This window comes from Nerophis ophidion, linkage group LG04 (genome assembly GCF_033978795.1).
Source record: "Nerophis ophidion isolate RoL-2023_Sa linkage group LG04, RoL_Noph_v1.0, whole genome shotgun sequence".
NCBI lineage: Eukaryota > Metazoa > Chordata > Actinopteri > Syngnathiformes > Syngnathidae > Nerophis > Nerophis ophidion.
The window spans coordinates 29,218,058-29,241,922 of record NC_084614.1 but is presented as its reverse complement, the minus strand read 5'-3'; the positions used below and the strand labels follow the sequence as shown (position 1 = coordinate 29,241,922).

Here is a 23,865-nt window from a genome sequence, read left to right as displayed (position 1 = left end):
ATTTCCCTAGTTTTAAGAGCTATTTAGTTATTTTTAGTCATTGATTTTACATCTTTAAGAGTGTCTATTCTGGTTTAAATCACCAAAGGGGCTGATTAAGCGTGATGGTCAAATGCAAAAAATAATTTCACCACACCCCGTGTGTGTGAGTGTGACAATCATTGGTACTTCAAACATGTTTAGAATTGAGAAAAGAATAATTCAAACCATATATTATAATTTTCTCAACATAGAACATCTGTTTTTGAAGGTTCTGCAACATCCCGAGAATGCTTAAATAAATGCGGTTGAAATTGCAAGATCAAAATAATGCTTGTTTTTGGAACCCCCCATTACTTATATCTTAAAAGTTCTGCCTATTTGTTGATCAATCGTAATTTAGGATGTCCTATCCAGTAAAATTACCTAGCTGCATGGATTTCACTCGTTTGTTTATATCTTATATATTGTCCGCTCATTTTTTGCAGTCTAAAATGTCTCCTGTGGCGCACTGTGTTAGTGCTTGGCTGATAATTAAACATACAGCCCGAATCCCGGTCCGGCTTGTGTTAAGATCATGTGCAACTTTTCTGTTTACATTGTGTTACATTTTTAATTTTTCACGAAAATCTAGTACTTTTATTATTTAAAAATGATTAGTCACGCTTTTGAATTTAGATTAATCATGGTTAATCACAGGTTATTACGAACTTGTCATATTTGAATTACCTTAAAACATATCAATTTCGACACAATTGCAATTTTATCGTCAGAAAGTCATCCGGGAAGATTTTTCAAATGTTTTACTCGAATGTACGACATTCATTTGCTCAAAACTTGCTAACAGTTTTATGTGAAGTGCTATCCGGTTGTATTTTGAAGTGAAATATGCCAGGGAGCACACCAGTCAGTCTCCCCACTCATCTTTGCACCTGCTTTGTGCGTTGACCTGATCACCGACTGTAGCACAACACACACAGTTTATGAAACAAAGTACCGTTAAAACAAATGAGCATGTGCTGTTGAAAAAATGTGAATACATTTAGCAATGGGGGCCCTCAAAATAACATTCTGCTTATAACCACAATTTTGCCAGGGCCGACCTTTAACATATATATATATTTAATAGAGGTGTAACGATATATCGATATTTCAATTTTTATTCCTAACTTTCAAGTACATTAGCAAGGTTCCCTTCCATAGGATAGGTAACAATCCAACATCAATTTAAAAGACAATATATCTATTGATTTTGTCGAAACAAAAAAAAAACTAACAATGGATATAATAACGGCAGACTTTATTTGAGGTTTAGCACTTTTAATGATATGGACCTTGAACGTTACGTCATCAAAACCAAAATGGCAGATACTTACGGCGGACGAGAAAGGTCATACCAAACACAAAAGCCACAAGATTAAATAATTTACAACAACTCAAAAACCTTCAGCAACAGCACAATTACAAAAGCCAAAACAAATAAAAAAAAAAACAACACAATAATACAAGGCAATAACACAACTTCAAACCTCAAAATGATGTGTCAGACAAAACAGAAGTGACAGCGGAGTATATTTTGCCAACGGTCCAAGTGGCTGAGACATAAAGTTGAAAACAGTAGAATCCATATCGTATATTAGTATTATTTAAAACATAATAATAATAAATGCTATGACTAAAAAAGTGTTCACACTTTACTTGCTTTTCAGATGTTTATCATTACACCCTCTGCAATTTGGTCCAAGTGTCAACAAAATGTGTCCGTTATGTCTTTACGATGTTCCGTGTTCATTACTGTAAAATGAGAGAAGTGGCAGGTCAAACCACTGCTCATTTAACCCGAAAAGATTGGGTTGTAATTAATTCCTCTGATAAATGTACAGCTAACTCAACTTTAAGACAAATGTTGGTTGCACTTTATTTTTTAAATTAATATTGTATTATTTTATGTTGAAAAAAAAAAGCAAAAGTAGCAGGTGAATCTTCTGTTAAAATGTTGGTTACTGTACTTTTATAGAAAATGTCTTATAAGAAAATGAAAATATGAGCAGAAAATGTTTCCTCTTGTTAATTCAACTTAATTGTTGGTTGTACTTTATTCAAATAAGGTGTGAATGCATTAGCCATTAAATGTTAATTACTTGCTTGTTTGTATCCATAGTGAATTTATATCTAATTCCCTTACAAGAAATAACAGGGATATAGGAAATTTCACCTGCAGTGTCCAGTACCCAGTATTTATTTCACAGTCACTTTTTTTTCTCTCTCAAAAGTTACTGATTGGATTTCACCTCATTGAACCGATTCAGATTGTATCACTTTAAAAAACATATTCTGGCCCTGAATCGTATTGGTAACCACAGAATCTGAATCAAATCGAATCATTGTTAAAACAAATAGTTAGAACCCTATTTTAACCAAATATAACATTAATTCCCTTGAAAAAAAGTCTCAAAATGAGTGTCTCAAATGTTGCTTGCAGGTTAGCAAACACTAGAGGAGTTGTGATGCTAATTTTAAGATAAAACTGATCAATGAAATAGAGCCATTAAATAAAATGTATTTTAACATTGTTGCAGTTGTTATTTCACTGGTATTAAAAACACAATTAAAAAAACAAACAAGCATACTTTCTGGACTCTAAGTCATTACCTATTCCCGCACTTTGAACCCTGCACTTTATACAATGCTGAGACACATTTGTGGATTTTTCTGTGTTCACAAGCTATACATGTTGTCAATAAACTTAGCATCGTCAAATTAAATCAATTAAGTGATTGAATGGGTCAAGGTGGACTAATTCAACACACTCATTCATTCAGTCAGCCATTTAGCACGCTATATAGACTCAGCCTCATCATAGAGATGAAACAGCAAAATGCACACAAAGCAGCCACAAAGCAAAAGGCGGTTGTCCCGGCCATCGAAAAAATAAACAGCCACCACACGGAACGGAAATTAACTACCGGCCCTGAATGGCCAGTATGTTGCTAGTATGAAAAAAAAATACATGTGTACAACAATTATTGGCTTGTGGCTTATATCGAAGAAAAAATAATCAAAATGCTCTGCAAGTGTGAAGACTACAATGGCCTTTTAGTTTGATTTTATAATTTTATATACCCTGGAAAAAAAAAATGTGCATGCTTAATTGCACGGATGCCGAAATAAATTATTTTGTTTTGACTGTTTTGCAGGAAAAACTACCGTCTTATACACAGGTAAATTTGAAGTGTTTTGCACAGCACTCTAAAGATTTAGATGATATACATTTGTATGTGCATGGATTGATATTACACTGACATAAAGAAAGATACACACATACAAACATCGATTAATTACAGCATACCAGTGTTGATGAATGGTAAGTGCTGATTGTTGAACATCATAATGGCCTTATAATGTAATATCTGGAAGACAAATGGCCTTTGTGTTGTTGGTCATTGAGTTGGGATTATAATAGGTTAAGATCAATGTAGTTGGACTGTATTGTCCATGTTTAAAAAGTAATGAATAGTGTGCATTTAGATGAAGCTCTCTGATAAAAGCCATGTCTAATGGAAGCTATTAAACAACTTCTCTTCCTGTCTAACAGCCACACTGTTCTACCTCATTAGGAGAGGCAATTTAATGACTCCACTACAACTTTTAAGATTCTGGAAATGTGAGAGCAAGTAAACATAATTAGACCTGCAATGGTTTGGGACAACAAACATTATTGTGTAGCCAACACAATTACAGAAACGATTTCCAGGTTGCAACTTTGCACATACTTTTAGTACGCAAACTTTTACGTAATGAGTTGTCCCTAAGCTTCAACGATAGATGATACCAGCACTGCTAAAATGCCACACAGGAAGACAAAACTTACAGGGAAAATTCCAAAGTCAAAAACACAATTCGCTGTCTGATGATGGTTGACTTGCAAATTTTGTTTCAGACTTAAACGACCGCCATCATAAGTCATTTGTTGACTATACAAGCAATATTTTTATTTTGCAATTTAACTTTCTTTCCTCTCATTTACAAAGACACTGTGGAGAGTTAGATAAAGGTATGTAGAAGTATAAAAAAGCATACCATCTACATCTGCAGTGCCCTCTAATTTATAGCACTGCCAAATGCTGCATGCAACAAACCAGTTCGTATCATAAAACAAAACATCCAACATGTTGGTGTCTCTGTCTCTATGTTTATTGTAGGGAGTACGACTGAGAAATGTTGTATACAGCTGTGGGGTTGTGCAATCACTACAGTGTGACGTGTTGTGCTGTAAAGCGGTTTACATTATTAGGTTTTCATACGGTTCAGTGCTTTTTGAACGGTTTATGGAAGCCAATGCAACACTTTAATGTGAAATAAAACACATTACGTCAAGTAAAACTAATAATTATTAAGTAATTATTTAATATATATCATTTATTTCTTAAAGCTAAGGTACTTGATTCCTGTGTCACCAGGCAGAATTCAAACTGTAAATCCTGCCTACGACTCTCCTGATAATCCCTTCCAGTCTCGTCTCTGGAACTGCCTTAAATAGCGCACGAGAGCTGTGCGTGCACACACATACTGTAGGTTGTTGACAGTCTAGAGTTGCATCCAAGGATCCCCTTGTTTCATGTTTAAAAAATTATTTACACAATGTTTCAGGCAGCCAGAAAAATCCCTCCCCATGCATATCTCTCAACTGAAGAACTTGCATTTCTTTAGGAGCAAATATTGCAGAATAACATTAAATAAACATCTCTGACAAATATGGGATAGATACCATTCACATTAGAATTAATACGGTACCGTTTCCCCATACCTAGGAATTGATATTGGTGGTCAACGGTACCAATTTTTGGTACTTTTGTGTGGTAAAATTTTTTATTGTTCATCCATCCATTCATTTTCTACCGCTTGTCCCTCTCAGGATCGCGGGGGGTGCTGGAGCCTATCTCAGCTGCATTAGGGCTAAATTATTATTTTTTCTGTTATGCTTTAAGTTATGAGTATAATTTGAGTTACACACTTGTCATCATCGGTTAAGGTGATATTTGTAGCAGGGTTGTGCCATTAGTGCAATAAAGACTAAATATATAGTTACATGTGGTGGTTTGTGCTTCGTTAAAACAAGAAACAAACATACGTTTTGATTCGACTGTTGTAGTGTGTGTTTGAGAGTCACTTAGAAATTGACGCAATCCTGCCATCAAACCATTGGAAATGAGAAAGTTAGTATTAAATGCCTACTGAAACCCACTACTACGGACCACGCAGTCTAATAGTTTATATATCAATGATGAAATATTAACATTGCAACACATGCCAATACGGCCGGTTTAGTTTACTAAATTACAATTTTAAATTTCCCGCGGAGTTTCTTGTTGAAAACGTCGCGGAACGATGACGCGGAATGACGACACGTATGATGACGCGTGCGCGTGAAATCACGAGTGGGAGGGGACATATTAGCGCAGCACCACTAGCGGCTAAAAGTCGTCTCTTTTCATCGCGCAATTACACAGTATTCTGGATATCTGTGTTGCTGAATCTTTTGCAATTTGTTCAATTAATAATGGAAAAGTCAAAGTAAAAAGATGGAGGTGGGAAGCTTTTAGCCTTTAAAATTTTCGGAGGTGAAACTTTACTATGGATCAGAGCGATCAAGCGAACATCAATTCCGACCACTTGTCAACCGGCAGATTTCGGTTAAAAAATTGTGGTAAAAAGTCGCCACTTACCGGAGATCAGCGGAGCTCCTGTCGTGCTGCTGCTGCTGTGACTAATTCCCTCAGAGACTGGCGTCAAGACACCCGTTGACACACCGCTCTGACTATCAGGTACTATTTAACTCACTAAAACACTAGCAACACAATGAAAAGATAAGGGATTTCCCAGGTTTATCTTAGTAAATGTGTCTAAAAACATCTGAATCGCTCACAATGCAATCACCTTTTTTTTTTTAACTTGATTTTTTAATTTTATTTTTTTATAGTCCTTCGCTATCAATATCCTCAGCAACAAATCTTTCATCCTCGCTCAAATTAATGGGGAAATTGCCGTTTTCTCGGTCCGGATAGCTCTTTTTGTTGGAGGCTCCCATTAAAAACAATGTGAGGATGTGAGGAGCCATCACACGGTTGACGTCATCGTCTGCGACTTCCGGTAAAGGCAAGGCTTTTTTATTAGCGACCAAAAGTTGCGAACTTTATCGTCGATGTTCTCTGCTAAATCCTTTCAGCAAAAATATGGCAATATCGCAAAATGATCAAGTATGACACATAGAATGGACCTGCTATCCTCGTTTAAATAAGAAAATCTCATTTCAGTAGGCCTTTAAGGGCAGGAAGCAAAAGACCAGTTTACAGAAACAAACCTTCTAAAACATGTCCTACTGGTTAGCAGCCTACCCAGCGGGTAAGCCCTGCCATAGCGTCTGCATCACACAATCTGCAGCCAGCCTCTATGATATACAGCAACAAATGAAAAACATTGATTCATAAAAATATTAAGAAGCCACAGATGAATTGTTTCAATTTCTTTTGTCTTGTTCTGACTCAACAGACAGCACAGTCAAGCATTACACTTTTTATTTACAGACATACATATTGCTTGTTGTCAGCTGTTTTCTCCGGTCCATCACTCAAATATATGGAACACGTTCAATTTTCCAGTTTCTACTGTTACGCGACGGAGATAGTGTTGCTGGATGTCACAAGAGAAACATGCAACCAGTTCTGTGAAAACATGTCGCTTATAGTAAGCAGACTTGACAACACAGGACAAATAAGCAGCCCAAAGGAGGAACCGCATTAGTTCGGTCCTCAAGGCAAGTGCTGAACAATGTTATTACAATATTTCAGAAAACTACTGTAGTTGTTTGTTGTACGTTCTACTGTAGTATTTTTCAAACAGTATTTTTTTTCTAAAATGTAGTTTGACTTTCTAAAAAGCATGTTACGTGTGAAAATGGTGGTGTTTAGTTAGGGCCATGGACAGATAAATTGATTCAAATTATTTTCAATGAGCTGGAATGCTTTGAGAAACGAGTGTTTTGAGTTACGAGTTTGGTCAAGGAAGGCAATGTACTCTTAAGAAGAGGTACCACTGTATTTTGACGCACCACCATGAATTTACATGACCCAGACTGAGGCTGTGTGAATTTAACACAATTACCATGTAGAATTGCTAATCCTCTGTTGGTGTTATATTCGCCATGCTGAGACGTTGTGTAATGTTTTCTATAGATTCTGATATGTGTGTCTGTATACATGCACAAAAGAAGCCTAATCTTAAAAGGGAACTGCACTTTAAAAAAAATGTTGTCTATCGTTCACAATCACTATGAAAGACATGATGACGGATGGATTGAAAAAAAAAATCATTGTATAATATTTTAAAAAACGTAAATAAAAGTCCGCTAACAGCGGAGCCAATGAGAACTCCACTATTCCGCCCATAAAATCAGATAAATAATCATTGAAAAAGCGCCAACAAAACTCAATTTACATTTTGTGACTTAAATATTCACCAATAAATAGTGATGTTATTATCATAAGTGCTAACGCAGACCAACTATTTAGAACATGCCACGGGTGAACAGGTGAACAGGTTAATTGGGAACAGATGGGTGCCATGATTGGGTAGAAAAACAGCTTCCATGAAATGCTCAGCCATTCACAAACAAGGATGGGGCAAGGGTCACCACTTTGTGAACAAATGTGTGAGCAAATTGTCGAGCAGACCACAACATTGATTGGTCTGCCGTTTCCTCACTTTCCTGCTACTTGTAAGTTTATTTTAGATCATGGGTGTCAAACTCTGGCCTGCGGGCCAAATCTGGCCCGCCGTGTAATTTAATTTGGCCCTTGAGGCAATATCAATTTAGCATTAGAGCTGGCCCCGCCGGTGTTCTACAGCGTCGGTGCCGCTGTAGCACCGCATTCACCGCTAATACTCATACTTGCCAACCCTCCTAATTTTCCCGGTAGACTCCCGAAGTTCAGTGCCCCTCCCGAAAATCTCCCGGGGCAACCATTCTCCCGAATTTCTACCGATTTCCACCTGGACAACTATATTGGGGGCGTGCATTTAAGGCACTGCTTTTAGCGTTCTCTACAACCTGTCGTCACGTCCGCTTTTCCTCCATACTAAAAGCGTGTCACATAATATTTGTGGCTTTTACACACACACACACACGCACAAGTGACTGCAAGCATACTTGGTCAACAGCCATACAGGTCACACTGAGGGTGGCCGTATAAACAACTTTAACACTGTTACAAATATGCGCCACACTGTGAACCCGCACCAAACAAGAATGACAAACACATTTCAGGTGAACATCCGCACCGTAACACAACAAAACAAATACCCAGAAACCCTTGCAGCACTAACTCTTCCAGGAAACTAACAAGCAAACTGACCAATAATTAACATTTTATTAATGCATTTTCTCTTGCTACTTCAAGGCTTGAATGTTTGGTTCATTCATTATTGTCATTTTATTTTCAAATGTATTATTAGCCTGTGAAAAATGTTTTATATTTACCTCAGAAGATTGCAAATAGAAAAACAGGCATAACATTTTTATTTAAATTTTATTTGATATGCCATTGATATTTTTTTTATTATTATTATTATTATTTGAAACTGGATTTTGCATGTCACTAAAGCTATATAACCCTTGCTTGTTCAATATTTAATACATAACTTGTTTGAGTTCCTATTAAAAGGTTAATTTGTTCAACCGTTTAAAATTTTGGCCCACTCTGTATTTAAGTTTGACACCCCTGTTTTAGATCATAGATCCTGCCCCACAGCTGAAAAGTAGAGGGCTGAGGATATAGTCCGACAAGTTAGGAAATTTTGACAGCCATATATTTCTGATCAATCTAAGTCTATGAGCACGAAGTGATGAAGCCTACTCGGATGAGAGGCGAAACTTCTTCTAAGACAAATCCAACAGTCCAGTTGCGATCAATTGAATTCCCTGAGATCATATAGGACATGGAACTGGCGAGGACGACCCCGCCACCCTTATTCTTTGCGAGGATTATGAGTCATACTTCATTTAAATAGGAATTTATGAACATCCTATCAGTTGACATCCTAATGACAGCAGATCTTGGACAGTAAGTGATGTTTTAACATGCTTGTTGGCTCTCATGAAGTCTGCAGTGACAGAAATCAGTGATGAAGAAATAAAAAAAAGATGCTGATTAAAACGATGAAAATTCATAATTATGGAATGTTAATACAAATGTGTTTTTTTACTACATTACATATGTACTTACATCATGTATATAAAACCCTAATGGAAGTGTTTGGATATTTTTTTAGGGGTTCAATGGGCAGAATTAAACCGCTCCCATAGGCTCCATTGTAAGTGGACTGTTGATTGCATTTATTTAATATATAAAATGCATTAAAAAAATCCATCAATCGTCATGTCTTTCATAATGATCGTGAACGATATGAAAAATGCCCTCAAAAAATGCAGATCCCCCTTTTAAAGATGGGTTGGCATACATTTTTACGTCGTCTTTGCATGCATCAAGTATAACCCGATGAGTGTTAAATTGTACAAAAGATTGGCTTTCATCTTAACTACTCATTTAGGAGAAGAAAACTCAACTTTATGAGACGTATAACATGGTATTAAAAATGTCTGCCTCTGAAATTAACCTCAAAGGAAAATAGCCTTAAATGCGTAATGGCCATAAAAGGCTCGTAAAAGTGCCTTTATCGCTTGTTTTAATTTACTGACTTATGTTTTTCTTTTACACAAGTCATTGGTTCCCCGCACTAATGAAACAGGCCTTCTCCCAGCAGCAAATCGCCAAGCCACAGGGACGAAGCTCACTGCCCCTGGGTCATCCATTCAATTCGTCGTTTATCACTAGCTCCAATGAACCTAGTTATTGCTATTATCTTGGAAGCATTTACATCCCTATTGAGCATGCCGTGGTAAAGCCGCGGGCTAAACTTGTAGAACCAATTCCACAAGTATTACATTTTGTACTGCTTCCATTTCGCTAGATGGCGGGCCATAAAGTCTGATTATTTAGCTATTACAAATAATAGCTTGACTGCATGGGCTGCTGAGGGGATTAGCCGGTGGAAATTTTGGACCACAGGAAACAAATGCACGGCTTACGTCTTTAAGTTACTGATTCCTTTTGCAGAGGAGGTCAGTGTATCAAATCACTTGGACTAAAAGGTCAACCTTCATTCCACAAGAAAAGTGATTCAATCTCAGCCTGTGGGGTTTTAAAAATGACTGCTATTGTGTTGACTTGTGCCCAAACCCACACAAAAAAAAAATGCTGCAACAAAATTCATTAACATGGTGGTCATGCATAACCGTACAGTAGGCACACAACAAATGCAATTAAATAAATATATAGCTACATAATCAACGATGTACATTTTGTTTACACTTTGAACTACATTTATGGTTAGATAAACTCATGCATCTCAAGTACATAGCTGACATGCATGCACTAATGACTCATGTCAACATTAGGCAAGATGACACATACTGTAGTTGCCAGCGTGTGGGTAAAATACTGTAGGTGTCCTATTAAAACAAAGAGGTGGGAAAAAAGAGCTCCGAAGCTTTTGAATTTGAATCAAACACATTTTTGTTGGCACAGATGGAGACGCTTGTAAAATTTAATATGGTACTATTTATTTGTTTTAGACATGGTTATTAACCAGTAGCATTAAGGAACATCATGAAAGAAGCTTCCTGGTCTCAATTCTTATGTGTTATTTATAATAGGAAGTCACTGCAATTAAGTCATTACAATAATAATTTTAAAAGCTTGAAATGCAGTTCCATCAAATTAGGTTGCAATATACTGTATTTTGCACCCTTGGTATAAAAGGGCACTATCATCCAAACATGTCAATCTTTACGTACGGTACCTCACTTCTATTCATAAATTCATAAAGAATTGTATCACAGTGAAAGTAAATGATATATATTAATCACCCTTTCTACTAAAACGTCCCAATACTGGCAGTGGATTTTTGAGTATGAAATTGTCCATCGGCACTTCACGCTTTGATTTTTTTCACCCAACAACGTTTTTTCAGCCTAAATTATGTCGTATATGTATTGCAGTACGTTATCGTCTTATTTGTATTATGTCATGTTATCACAATAGACATTCACCAAGGGGAACTTCAAGTTTCAATGCCAATGTAGTCATTGTTTATGTGCCTGTGTTTTATGTTAAGTGGAGTGTAAAATTGTTGATGCATTTCATTCTCAACTCTTGTCTCATCAATAACATATCTCGCCATCGGTGACCCTTTGACGTGAGTGATGTCGAATGACAACAGCCGGAACAGCGCGGAACAATGCCTACAGCACGACTAATGTTAGCGCTCTCTTGTCTGTGACGATTAAGGTGACCAACCTTTGCTAAACAGCCTTTGCCCATAGTTTCAGCTCATTGAAGCCCAGTTCCAACTGAAAGGAATTAGCAGGTGCATAGCACCCAATTCTGAAACCAATTCTGTTTGCATGCACTGATGAACAAATTATTGCATGAATTTGGTTGGTAGATATTGTATTATTCATAATATATTATAATATATATTTTTCAAATATATATATATATATATATATACATATATATATACACAAACTATATATACCGTATTTCCTTGAATTGCTGCAGGGCATATAGTATGTGCCTGCTTTGAATTACTGCCGGGTCAAACTCACTTCGCAAAATAATTAGCGCATGCGTAGTATTACCGCCTGGTCAAACTCGTGACGTCACGAGTGACACTTCCCCTGTCATCATTTTCAAAATGGAGGAGGCTGATTTCAATACCGGTAATTTGAAATCGCATAAAGGGAAGAAGATTAAGAGCTATTTAGTAGGATTTAAGGTCCAAGCTTACATCACACAATTTTTACTGCATGCCTTTGGTAAGTGCCGTAGTGAGAAGAGGTTTTAAAATAATTAGCGCATGCTTAATTTTACCGCATGCCTTTGGTAAGCGCAGGAGTGAGAAGAGGTTTTAAATTAATTAGCAGCCGTATTTCCTAATTCAAAGAAATATGGTATACATATACAAACATATATATATATATATATATATATATATATATATATATATATATATATATATATATATATGCTTACTTTCTTACTTGCTTATGGTTGTCCATCGAGTCCGATGATGACATCCACTTCTATCGGTGAGTTCGTTGGTGGCTGAATAGCCCTATCCTGGATGCACAAATCCTACTGCAGGTAGGGCATGTAAATGTGGTGGTGGAAACGGCAACTGTAGGTGTATTCCTCCTGAGTCTTTTCTCCTGTCTCCTGGCTGTCCTATCCTCTTCCAGAAGCCGTGTGCCATCCTGGCACAGCTGACGCCAGGTGTTTCGATCAGCAGCCACACCCTCCAGGGCCTCGGGTCTGATTTTACACTTCCTTAGTGCAGTCTTCAGCTGGTCTTTATATCGTTTTTTCTGCCCTCCAGCAGAGCGATGACCATGGTGTAGCTGGCCGTATAGCACCTTGCGAGCCAGGCGGTCTGAGGGCATCCTTACTACGTGGCCCAGCCATCGTTGTTGGTGCAGGGTGATCATGGCCTCAATACTCCTGCAGTTGGTTTTTGAGAGTATTTCAGAATGAGGCACACGATCACACCATGTAATCCCCGGGATGCGCTGTAGGCAACGTATGTGGAACTGCTCCAGGACCTTGATGTGGCGGATGTAGGTTACCCAGGGTTCACCGCTGTAGAGGAGGGTAGTGACGCAGATGGCTTGATAGACAGAGACCTTTGTGTGGAGATGGAGATTCTTGTTTTGGAAGACCCGACGCCTGAGTCTCCCAAAAGCTGCCGCTGCCTGCTTGATCCTGTTCTGGACCTCACTATCAACAGTGTTGTCACTAGAAAGAATGCTCCCCAGGTATCTGAAGGATGGAACGACTGCTATTTGTTCTCCAGAAACAGTGAAGACAGGAGATGTAGATGGCTTGTTGGAGCTCCACTGGCAGACTACTTCCGTCTTGCTGGTGTTGACGGTCAGTCCCATCCTGCTGTACGCTCTCACCGCAGCAGCAAGAACAGACTGGAGGTCTTATGGGCTGTGAGATACAAGAACACAGTCATCTGCGTACTGCAACTCAACAATTATCTCCCTTTGCAGTTTGCAGTTTGATATTAAAGAGGTTGCCATCTCGACGAAAGTCCACTGTCACACCGCTCCCGTCCTCAATCTCCTTGTGGAGAAGCTTGGTAACACATAACAAGAAGATGTTGAAAAGCACTGGTGCTAGTACACACCCATGCCTTACTCCTGTATGTACAGGGAAGGGGGCAGACTCTTGACCTCCTATGGTCACTCGAGCAGTCATTCCATCATGAAACTGACGGAGGATGTTAACAAACTTAATGGGACAGTCACACCTGAGGAGGACTTCCCATGAAAGTTCTCTCTGAACAGTGTCGAAGGCTTTGGAGAGGTCGACAAAGGCCATGAAAAGGTCCTGGTGTCGTTCCCTACATTTTTCCTGCAGCTGTCTAGCTGTGAAGATCATGTCCACTGTGCTCCTACTCTTTCTAAACCCGCACTGTGATTCAGGCAGAATCGACTCAGTGATGTTATTAATCAGACTCTGGAGCATCACTTTTGCCAGAACTTTACCGGCAACAGAAAGGAGTGAAATTCCCCTACTGTTGCCACAGACAGCCTTGTCACCCTTGTTCTTGTAGATAGTGACTACATTGGCGTCTCTCCATTGTTGTAGGACATTCTCTTCAGCCCAGACTTTTGTGATGTACCGGTGCAAAGCTCTTGTGCTGAAGTATCCTTCTTGCTTCAGCAGTTCGGCCGGGATGTTGTCATTACCAGGGGATTTGTTGTTTTTGAGGGAGCGAGTAGCTGATCGGACCTCCAGGAAGGTTGAGAGTTCGTCCAGATTGTGCATGACGGGAAATGTAGGCAGTTCATCCAGAACAGTGGGGTCTGCATCAGATTCCTGATTCAACAGGGTGCTAAAGTGTTCCGCCCATCTCAGCAAGATGCTAGATTGGTCCTTTAAGGTACACAGGCCGTCTGCTGTTTTCGGCGGAGTGATGCAGCGGTTTGTTGGGCCGTAGGTCTTCTTGACAGCATTGTAGAAGTTTTGCATATCATTTTTATCGGCAAAGGTTTGGATCTCATGTGCCTTTTTTCTCCACCACTCATTCTGCATCCTTCTAACAGCCCTTTGCACTTCTCCTCGAGCTCTCTGCCATTTCTGCCTGGCGCTGCTGGATGAAGGGTTCTCTAGGGTTGCCCTGTGTACTCTGTGCATATCCTTCAACAGGACATGGATGGTGTCCGAGTTTTCATCAAACCAGTCTTGGTGGTACTTGCTCTTTAAGCCGATTGTTTGGGCTGCTGCCTCATAGATAGCCGAGCTGATAGAGTTCCAGTTCTGGTCAATAGAGTTCTCAGAAGAGTTCAAGGAAGACTCCACCTCCCCAAGTTTTTCAGCCAGGGAGCGGCGAAAGTCATTTCTTGGGTCAGGGTTTTCCAGGCGGGCGCAGTCTAGCTTCTTCCTTTTGTGTCTTTGCCGTCTCACTTGCATGTGGACATTGGCCATAATCCGATGATGATCTGTCCAGCACTCTGCACCTCTCATGGCATGGGTGGTGAGGACATCTTTGATGTCACTACGCCTCACTATGATATAGTCTATGAGGTGCCAATGTTTAGAATGAGGGTGCATCCATGAAGTCTTATATGTAGCCTTCTGCTGGAAGATGGTGTTGGTTATGGATAGGTTATGCTCTGAGCAGAGAGTAAGCAATCTCATCCCATTTGAGTTAACCTGACCATCTCCATGTTTGCCAAGTATTCCACTCCATATCCTGCTGTTCTGTCCCACTCGGGCATTAAAATCCCAAGCAAGAAAATCTTGTCATTCTTGGGGATCCGGCAGATGGCCTCATCAAGTGACTGGTAGAAGGAATCCTTGACCCCACTCTCAGATGGCAGGGTTGGTGCATAGGCACTGAGAAGTGTGGCGTAGCGATTCCTGACCAGGGGGATACGGAGGGTCATTAGTCTCTCACTAATGCCGACAGGTGTTTCAGTGAGTCTTGGAAGCAGGGTGTTTTTGATGGCCAGTCCTACATCATGCAGACGTTGTCTTCCTGAGGGGTAGCCTTTCCAGAAGAATGTGTAGCCCATACCTTCCTCAGTTAGAGAGCCTTCATCCAGGATCCTGTTCTCACTCAGAGCTGCAATTTCAATGTTGTAGCGATTCAGCTCTGCAGCCACCAAGCCAGTTCTCCTGTGAGGTCTGTCGGATCTGCCGTACGAGTCCTTACATTCCATGTTGCCAGTTTCAAGTTGCATGATTTTCTATTTTTGTTTTTATTTCGACCGCGGGTATATGGAATGGCCCGATAGGTGCAGTATCCTATCCAGGCGAGATTGAGTGGGCAACTTTTAGGCCACCTTTTCTAGGCCCGTCCTCAGTTGAGGTGAGCAGTGCTGTCCCTAGATAAGGCTGCTCAAACACAGAGGGGTCTGCCGAAAACAGCTTCCACTCAACTGAGCTGTTAGTGACCTATACCCTGTGCTGCTGCCATGCAGGGTTCTAGCTAAGAGCTTCCAGTCCATTCAAACCTGCTCCAGTCGCCAGAAACCCCATCGCCGTCAGACTTCAACCAGATGTAAATCCAGGTACTGTTCACCATGGTCAGAAGTGGGTACCTGCGCAAGGAGATATTTCAGTGCCAAAGGAGGTGCGCTTTCTCCAGTAGCACTATCTTCGCCACAATGAGGTAAACCCGGTGGCATGGGTGAGCCCATGACGACCAGTCCCTCGCCATGACTGCAGGAGGTTGCCGGGTCCTTATTCCTTCAAGGCCCGCCTATTGCGCACCACCAGCACATTGCTTTTCTGTTAGGGTGTTCTCCCTTAGCCTTTGCCTAAATAAGCTAACCCACAAGGCAATGGGGCTATTTACCCATAGTTGGGGCAGGGTTGACGGGCATCAGGGTGTGTTCCACACAATGGTGGGCCTATACGCCACGTCTCTGGGGCCCACTGCTGCCCCGAGATCCCCTTCAGTTTAGTTCGGGGTCTGCAAAGACCCTTATCCGTGTGTGGCCACGAGGAGGCACTGAAGGAGTCTTGGTGGTGGAGAGGCTTTGTACCAGCAGGAGGAGACTTACGCACTCGGCTCCTCTTTTCACCCCCTAATGGGGGCTAGCTGGCGGGGGTAGCTGTTAGCAGAGAGTAGCAAGCAGAAAGCAACATGCACTATCTACAGACATCTCTCTACTTCTACTGCACTAGACGCGTGTGTGTGTGTGTGTGTGTATATATATATATATATATATATACACATATATAAACATATATACAGACATATATATATATACACACACACCTACAAACCCTGTTTCCATATGAGTTGGAAAATAGTGTTATATGTAAATATAAACGGAATACAATGATTTGCAAATCCTTTTCAACCCATATTCAGTTGAATATGCTACAAAGACAACATATTTGATGTTCAAACTGATAAACTTTTTTTTTTTGCAAATAATCATGAACTTTAGAATTTGATGCCAGCAACACATGACAAAGAAGTTGGGAAAGGTGGCAATAAACACTGATAAAGTTGAGAAATGCTCATTAAACACTTATTTGGAACATCCCACAGGTGTGCAGGCTAATTGGGAACAGGTGGGTGCCATGATTGGGTATAAAAGCATCTTCCATGATATGCCCAGTAATTCACAAACAAGGATGGGGCGAGTGTCCCCACTTTGTAAGCAAATTGTCAAACGGTTTTAGAACAACATTTCTCAACAAGCTATTGCAAGGAATTTAGGGATTTTACCATCTACTTTTCGTAAAATCATCAAAAAGTTCAAAGAATCTGGAGAAATAACCGCACATAAGCGATATATTACAGACCTTTGATCCCTCAGGCGGTACTGCATCAAAAACGACATCAGTGTGTAAAAGATATCACCACATGGGCTCAGGAACACTTCATAAAACCACTGTCAGTATCTACAGTTGGCCCCCACCTTTTACCATCCTAGTCACGTCCGTTGTGTCCTAGGGTAAGACACTTCACCCTTGCTCCTGATGGGGTTCCTGCTGAGCGCCTTGCATGGCAGCTCCCCCCGTCAGTGTGTGAATGTGTGAATGGGTGTATGTGGAAATACTGTCAAAGCGCTTTGGGCTCTTTAAAAAGGGGTAGAAAAGCGTTATACAACTACAAACCATTTACCATTTACCATATTGGCATTTATGGTGTTTTTCTTTTTTTTCTTCCATAAAATACTTATATCTTTAATTTTTACAAAAGCAGATGAGCCCACCTGTGCATGAGGCCAACATTATAACATTTCCACTTCCTCCTCTAATTTGACACCCCTGGAGATTACACAGTATTTTCATATATTGGCCGTTATTACTTTTCATGCATTATTGATGTTTTTTTTTCTTTGGTGTAAAGTTATTTGAAGTACAGTTTTGTGTGTATTGAAGTTTTATTTTTTCGCAGCGTAAAAGCTCAGAATCGTAATTTTACCTGTCAGCTATCACTACCATCATAATCCAGAACGGCAGATGTTATAGAAGCATCCATCAGAGGCAGGCGTTGCTGATGCTGCAGCAGATATTAATTACTCTGAGCGCAGAGAGAGCCATCGCTGCACAGCTCCATCCGCCTCTACCATGCTTGTCCAATCACATTTCTCACAGCCTATTATAAAGGACAAGGTGTCGCTGAGGCTTGGTGCCGAGACGAACACAAATTGAAATATCTGCTGTGTCTCCAGTCTGTATACCCCCTTTAAAATCTGATCAGTGCAGTTTTCTTTTGTGTGGCTGCGGTCGATTTCAGTTCAAGCTAGAGCGGCACTCAGGAGAGCACAGATTTCCGCTAAGGTTGAGCAATCTTAATTTAGACCAACACCAGATTAAACATAGACACCCACCTCCAGCATATATGGCTCAATATTGACCCAAAGAAAACTGAAAAATGATGGGTAATGTTTTAAAAAGTTTGCCATTTGTTAGTCTATTCCATAGGTAGCAAAATAACTCGAAAAGTTATGGGCTGCTTTTCATGAAGCTTTCATGTCCAAATTGGGATTAAGCTACAATTCATTAGAGTTTGGTCCTGATGCGGATTGTGTTCTCTGCTTAACAAAATGTGGTTATGTCATTCATGTCAAAACGTGGACTATGGCGTGGTTTGATTTCCCGGAATGCAAACGAAGGTGACGGGACATGACGTGAAGGTAAAGACATATTTTACAAACTCCGTTTCCATATGAGTTGGGAAATTGTGTTTGATGTAAATATAAACATAATATAATGATTCGCAAATAATTTTCAACCCATATTCAGTTGAATATGCTACAAAGACCACATATTTGATGTTAAAAATGATAAACTTTTTTTTTTTGCAAATAATCATTAACTTTAGAATTTCATGCCAGCAACACGTGAAAAAGAAGTTGGGAAAGGTGACAATAAATACTGATAAAGTTGAGGAATGCTCATCAAACAATTATATGGAACATCCCAGAGATGTGCAGGCTAAATGGGAACAGTTGGGTGCTATGATTGGGTATAAAAGAAGCTTTCATGAAATGCTAAATAATTCACAAACAAGGATGGGGCGAGGGTCACCACTTTGTAAGCAAATTGTCGAAAAGTTTTAGAACAACATTTCTCAATGAGCTATTGCAAGGAATTTAGGGTTTTTACCATTTACGGTTCGTAAAATCATCAAAATGTTCAGAGAATCTGGAGAAATCAATGCACGTAAGTGATGATATCACGGACTGTTGACCCCTCAGGCGGTACTGCATCAAAAACCGACATCACTGTGTAAAGGATATCACCACATGGGCTAAGGAACACTTCATAAAACCACTGTCAGTGACTACAGTTGGTCGCTACATCTGTAAGTGCAAGTTAAAACTCTACTATGCAAAGCCAAACCTATTTATCAACAATATCCTGAAACGCCGGCGGCTTGGCTGGGCCCGAGCTCACCTAGGATGGACTGATGCAAAGTGGAAAGGTGTTCCGTGGTCTGACGAATCCACATTTCAAATTTTATTTGGAAACAGAGGACGTGGTGTCCTCCAGAACAAAGAGGAAAATAACCATTTGGATTGTTATAGGCGCAAAGTTCAAAAGCCAGCATATGTGATAGTATGGGGGTGCATTAGTGCCCAAGGCATGGGTAACCATTAATGCTGAAAGGGCCATACAGGTTTTGGAGCAACTTATGTTGTCATCCAAGCAACATTATCATGGACACCCCTCCTTATTTCAGCAAGACAAGTGTTACAACAGCGTGACTTTGTAAAAAAAGAGTGCGGGTACTTTCCTGGCCCACCTGCAGTCCAGACATGTCTCCCAACGAAAATGTGTGGAGCATTATGAAGCGTAAAATACGACAGCGGAGACCCTGGACTGTTGAACGACTGAAGCTCTACATAAAACAAAAATGGGAAAGAATTCCACATTCAAATCTTCAATAATTAGTTTTCTCAGTTCCCAAACGTTTATTGAGTGTTGTTAAAAGAAAGGTTGATGTAACACAGTGGGGAACATGTCCTTTCCCAACTACTTTTTTTGGCACGTGTTGCAGCCATGAAATTCTAAGTTAATTATTATTTGCAATAGAAAATAAAGTTTATCAGTTTGAAAATAAAATATGTTGTCTTTGTAGTGCATTCAATTGAATATGGGTTGAAAAGGATTTACAAATCATTGTATTCCGTTTATATTTACATCTAACACAATTTCCTAACTCATATGGAAACAGGGTTTTTAATTTATCCATAAAAAAAAGTGCAAACTAATGGCGCCCACAAGGCGGAGAACAAACTTGGCTAAAAAAACTAAAACTACCACAAAGGCAAAACTATGGATATGAAACAAAATACCCACTAAATGTGACATGACTAAACAAAAATTACTCGTAAGGAAATGAGCAGAGCGATACATAACCAGAGTGAACAAAGCATGGACCAACAACAGTGACCCCGGCCCGACTGCCTGGCAACTACAAGCTTAAATAATAGTGACATGATTAACACAGGTGCGTGAGTCCTAAACAAATCAGGTGTGTCAGTCCAAATGAGTACAGTTGAACTAATGGGTCGTCACGGTGACAAAACAATGGAGTGTAAACAGGATCTAAAAAGGGTCTTAAACCAACAGAACATAACTAAACAAAATGTGACAACAGAACATGACAATTTACAAACACTACTAAGTTTAAGTCATTTATAACGTTACAAATTTCATATAAATAAAGATTAAAAAAATGTTGGTTCCAGTATTGATCCCTGGAGTACGCGGCAACATATGTTTACAGCTGTTTTGTGTTCACCTAGCTGCTTAATGTATTGGTCTTTGTTGGTTAAGTAGCTTCTTACCCAGTTAAAGACAAACCCTCTGATGCCATAACGTTATAATTTAATAACTAACACATTATGATTGATTGAGTCAAATGATTTTGTTAAGTCCATAAACACTGCTGCTGCACACTATTTATGATCTGTTGCATTGGTAATGTTACAATCTGTTACATTAGGTTGCTCTTGGATTAGTTTTTTGTGTATTTTTTTCTTTGTTTTGGTTCACTTCCTATTTTCGGCTCTTATTTTGTTTCCATGTTTTATTTTGTTTGTGTTACCTGAAGTAGCTTCACTCTTTCTTCTTAGTAATTGATTGTTTGATTTAATTGAATTTTTTACTAGAATATTGCAAAGTACAGTCCATATTTCGTACAATTGACCACTAAATGGTAACACCCGAATAAGTTTTTCAACTTGTTTAAGTCGGGGTCCACGTTAATGAATTCATGGTGCTGTCTCTTTCACCCGAGGGTGACTCGTGATTATATGTTTCACCCCCTCCTGATCATCACCTGGGTACTATTTACTCTCCTGAAGGAATCAATAAAGTACTATCTATCCATCCATCCATCCATCCATCTATCTATCTATCTATCTATCTATCTATCTATCTATCTATCTATCTATCTATCTATCTATCTATCTATCTATCTATCTATCTATCTATCTATCTATCTATCTATCTATCTATCTATCTATCTATCTATCTATCTATCTATCTATCTATCTATCTATCTATCTATCTATCTATCTATCTATCTATCTATCTATCTATCCATCCATCCATCCATCCATCCATCCATCCATCCATCCATCCATCCATCCATCCATCCATCCATCCATCCATCCATCCATCCATCCATCCATCCATCCATCCATCCATCTATCTATCTATACATCTATTTAAGCCAGTCTCACTTGCACAGTATGTCGGTGTGGGATCATTGTTATGCATTGCTTGGAGTATGGACACCAGTGGCGAGCCGTGCGTTTCCCTTCAGTGATGTCCGACTTCAATGATTACCTCTCATAATACCATAATTTATGTCCCCACATGACCATTGCCAGAGAAATACTATACAGAAACATATTCACGCCCTACAGCGCATTGAATCACATCAACAGTATACAAAACCGGCTATTTTCTGGCACTTTTAAAAATCACTTAAAACGCATCAGCAATTAAAACATATTACGTGATACTGTCAAAATTAAAATAGCAAAAAACACATTAAAAGTAAAACAATACAATATTTGAAATTACAATTAATAGGACCTATTCGATGCCTTCCCCATTTCATCGCCAAAACGGCTGAGCTAGCTTCCGGGGTTGGCCGACATCGTCTCACAGGATGTAGTTTATCTTTAAATATACTTCTTGAAAATGGCCTTGCAAATATATATCTGCCACCTAATCAACGTTTTGTTCACCTTTTGTTCTACTATCCCGGCACAACACTTCCTGCTTCCTTGTGATTTGATACTCACACTTGAGTGACAAGTGAGTATCCAATTACAGTCTCGTTAACATCAGGCTACTTAGATAGGTTAATGTCAACAACTTGTGATCTGATTGGCTATCACAACTGTCTCTCAACTCTGTGTTCTCAAATTCATCCGCTAACAGTTCCGATGAGTATCAAATTACAGGACGCGCAAATTTCACGTCTCATGTGAGGCCATCTAGAAGGCCTTATTGACAACAACTCGTGATCTGATTGGTCGCAACTATCTATCACCTGTATGTCCCCTTCACTTACAGTGCACAGACGCCCAAATTGTTGATTCTGAAGGCCCCGGGCCAGATTTTGTTCAGCAAGGCAACATAAGCTAACTGAATTTTAATTGGATACAAATTAAAACTAAAACAACAGCACTGGAAGGAGCATAATATGACATGAAGAGAATATGAATACTTTTAGATATTTAAGAAAAGTAAATAAAAAATAATTGTATCTTTAATTATGATCATGATTTCTGGTTATGTTAGGCCAGCAGAGAAGGCCTTGCAGGTCCTGTGTTATGATCCGCTGCCCGGATCATATTATGATTTAGATTTTTGAGTCTTTTTGTGTTTTCTGTTGGTTTTGGACTCCTTCAGTTCCTGTTTGTGCACCTCTCAGTTGGTTTTGATAGATACTCATTATTTTCACCTGCTGCCTGTTCTGGACATGCACCTGCTTTGTGATTACTATGATTATTTAAGCCTGCCTTCTCCAGTCAGTCAGTCAGTCAGTCTTGCTTCCTAGTTTGTTTTCATACAACAAGTAACAACTTCTGTTTTCCTGCTTGCTACCTGATAGCTTCCACGCTAGGCCCTTTTTTTTTGCTAGTTTCCATGCTCAGCTCCTTTTGTTTTCTAGCTCCCATGCTAGCTCTTTTAGTTCTTTGTCTTAAGTGCTATGCGCACACTTTTCTTGATTGTGACTGATTTATTTCTTAATAAATCATTTTTCCTTCCTGCACGCTGTGTCCGAAGCCCGTCTGCATCCGTGGAAGAACAAAACCTGCATCACGATGCGACCAGGTCGTAACATCCTGGCTGCACACCACTGATGGAAACTGTTTGGATTTCTCACTGTCAGTAGTTTTGAGTATGCCCACTAAGTATTCTTATGCTTAGATATGTTTGTAGCTTAGTTTCTATTTTGGTACTATCATTCTGTCTTCCCCTGAGGACCTAATTTAGTGTTTTTATTTATTTATTTGCTGTGTACTTTTTCATGCAACTGGCTGCCTCCAACCCTTGATTTTTGGTTTACCCTCTTTTGCTAGCGCCGCTCGCTAGCTTGTATATCCAGTTTCCCCGGCTTATTCTGTTTTGGGTTCCTTTGCAAACTTCTGAGATTAAAAACTCTCTTTTCACTCCCTGGTGTTTTCAATTAATGTCACTGATGTTGAAATTTTAATTAGCTCCGTATTTTAACTGAGTCTTATATTTTTTTACTTTTACGGTCTGATGTACTAAAGCTTTGTGAGTACTAAAACATGTGCTAACCGGATAGCGCACGCAAAAAGCAAACCGACTAAGCCTGTACACAGAGGATTGTGTCTCTTGAGTGAGCAAAATAAGGACCACAATCCGTTTAGCGCAGGGGTCACCAACGTGATGAGTCGCCTGCCGGCCCGTTCTAAAAGTAGCTGAAATAGCAGCACTTACCAGTGAGCTGCCTCTATGTTTTAAATTTTATTTATTTACTAGCAAGCTGGTCTCGCTGGAGAAAAAACTCAAATAGAATTTGAAAATCCAAGAAAATATTTTAAAGACTTGGTCTTCACTTGTTTAAATAAATGTATTTATTGCTTTACTTTGCTTCTTATAACTTTCAGAAAGACCATTTTAGAGAAAAAATACAACCTTAAAAATTATTTTAGGATTTTTAAACACATATACCTTTTTACCTTTTAAATTCCTTCCTCTTCTTTCCTGACTGTTTAAAATTCAAAGCCCACCA

At 39.4% G+C, this 23,865-nt stretch overlaps 1 protein-coding gene across 6 annotated transcripts in view; it reads right to left on the bottom strand.

The window, feature by feature from the left end:
- The window catches only part of LOC133551266 (seizure protein 6-like), a 282,658-nt gene that overhangs the window by 53,756 nt on the left and 205,037 nt on the right, over window positions 1-23,865 (bottom strand). The window lies entirely within an intron of this gene.